This window comes from Lepus europaeus, chromosome Y, assembly GCF_033115175.1.
Source record: "Lepus europaeus isolate LE1 chromosome Y, mLepTim1.pri, whole genome shotgun sequence".
Taxonomy (NCBI): domain Eukaryota; kingdom Metazoa; phylum Chordata; class Mammalia; order Lagomorpha; family Leporidae; genus Lepus; species Lepus europaeus.
In genome coordinates, this window is record NC_084851.1 from 6172395 (window position 1) to 6174731 (window position 2337).

General features: G+C 40.4%; 1 pseudogene; it reads right to left on the bottom strand.

The window, feature by feature from the left end:
• Positions 1-595: 595 nt before the first annotated feature.
• Positions 596-1685, bottom strand: LOC133754219 (palmitoyltransferase ZDHHC2-like; annotated as a pseudogene).
• Between the last annotated feature and the right edge of the window lie 652 nt (positions 1686-2337).

A 2337-nucleotide genomic window follows, 5' to 3' on the forward strand; every position in this document is an offset into this window, starting at 1 on the left:
TAATGGAAAGCAAAGTCTAGAAGTAATTAAAGTCTGATAAAAATGGGTGGTGATCTTCAAGTATAGGCCATTTGGACTTTGTAATGAAGTCATAGTTATGACAGGTCAATAAGTCTGAGGTTCATTTCCTATCAAAAGGAAAAAGTAAAAGAAGTCTGGTTTATTTCCCCTACTTTCTTAATAGTAACTAACAGATTTTACAAATCAAGTACCTTATAATGTGACATGAAATCCTTTAAATCTGAAACAATATCTTAAGTCTCAATTTTTGAAATAAAAAATCAGATAATCAATGAAGTTTATAAGTAATAAACTGTGCTACCCACATTATTTAGGTGAAAACTGGCCGCTGAATTTAGGTCGAGTTTTCGACAGAAGATATTTCTTCTTTGATTCATATACAATAAAACATTTGAATATTTAATAAGAACCTCTGTTTCTGTATATTGGATGAAAAGTGTGTTATGTTTTAAGTAACAGCTTGCAGACAAGTAACTCATATTCTGCGTATCCAAATGGTGCCTTCATATGGGAGCCTTTCATCCACGTACAGCATCAATACTTTAAAAAAGCATGAATTTACTTTGCTTGAGGATTAAGTCTCATTCTCCATGGTTAATGCAGGATTGCTCATAGCAGCTTTGCCTCTTCCAGGGTCTATATTGCTTTCTGTCCAAGACTGAGAGTAAGTAAGAAGGTGGCTCTGGGATTCTCCCTACGGCTTTGCAGGAACTGATGGTTTTCAGGATTTTTAGCTGTTGAATTCAGTCCTGCAGGAGTAGATGGTTGTGCAGTATCCTGGTTAACAAGGCAAGTTGGGAAGGAGCAGCCATCAGACAGACATAAAAAAATGGGTAGCAACCAGTACTTCTCATCACCAAAAACTTGTCTCATTATTTTTACTGAGACCTAAGCTGAATCCATTCTTATTGGTTCCACGTCAAAATACTGGACTCCTGAATGCCTCTAATGTAGATTTATTTTTGCTGACTAGCCAACAATGACAGCTGACAGAAAACTAGCTGCAACAAAGAATAGAAACATCATATGGAACTTGGCTTGAGTAGCTGGTAGACCACTTGTCCAAAATTTGACAACATACTATAAGTCTGTAGCAGTGATAAAAAGGCAGTACAGCAGAGAATAAGCCAGGAAAAGTAGGAAGTATTTATAATCTGAAAGTCCAACACAATTGTTCACCCATGGGCAATGATGATCCATCTTCAAAATACGTTGTTGCAGATGGAACAGTGATGACAATGATCTGGTTTTATAAGTTGGCATCTGTCACAGTAGTGGATGACTCCAGTTATGGTCCTGGTATAAATGGAAAGATCCCTGGCTGCTCGCCTAACAACTTCCTGATGGGCTTGTCCTCTTGACTCTCTCTCCAACAATTCTTTCTCTGCATAAGAGAGATGGCATTCTTTGGAAGGATTCATTGGTAATGTAAAGATAGTTTTCCAGTACGACCTGATAAACATCACGAAAAGTATGTGATAAGCCAGCAAGCCCACAACTTGTTCGCCAATGTTTTCCATGGAAATTAGGCAGAGCTGGATGGTGGCAGTGTAGTAGGACCAGCCCTGGAGTAGGCTGATGAACACCACCGGGATCCGGTACAACACCCGCCACAACTCATGCCGGTACCACTGCCTGACGCTGGGTAGGCCCGAGGGCGCCATCTTCCAGCGTCATCCACCTGCCCAGCTCTGGCCTCTGGGCGGGATGTCCGCGCCCGGCGCTCGCGGCAGGACCGGCCTAGGGGCGGGGGCTCATTGTGCTATGGCCACTGCCGCCACCACTGTGGACGCCCGGCTCCTCAGCCCAGCGGAGGCGGCAGCCACGAGAGGAGGAGGCAGAGGAGGCAGCTCTACATGTAGATTTAAAAATGTATTTTCTATCGATTTTTTTTGATGAACACATGGACTCACAATCTCTGTGTATAGAAAGCCAAACCCAAGAGAGAATAAAATATTCAGTCTTAAAATGGGGAGAAAATAAAAGGTGAAAAATGACAATGATGCCTGAATTAAATAAGTCACAGAGAAATTGCTGACATTTTTAAATTGTAGGCCCAAGTGGAAAGGATTAAAAAGGAGAACCAAGAAACAGAAACAATGTTAAAGATGAAAATTTTCCAAAACTTTCAAAAGTCAACAATCATCAACTCATAGAACATTAAAAGCTGCAAACCATTTTCAAGGTAAACCATACTTAGCTATAGTTTCACTTTTTGAAACTAAAGACAAACAGAAGAAAACAAAATATATAATCTACAAAGGATCTAAAGTGAGAGAATAGCTGACTTATCTGTGTCTGGCTTCACTGTATTAG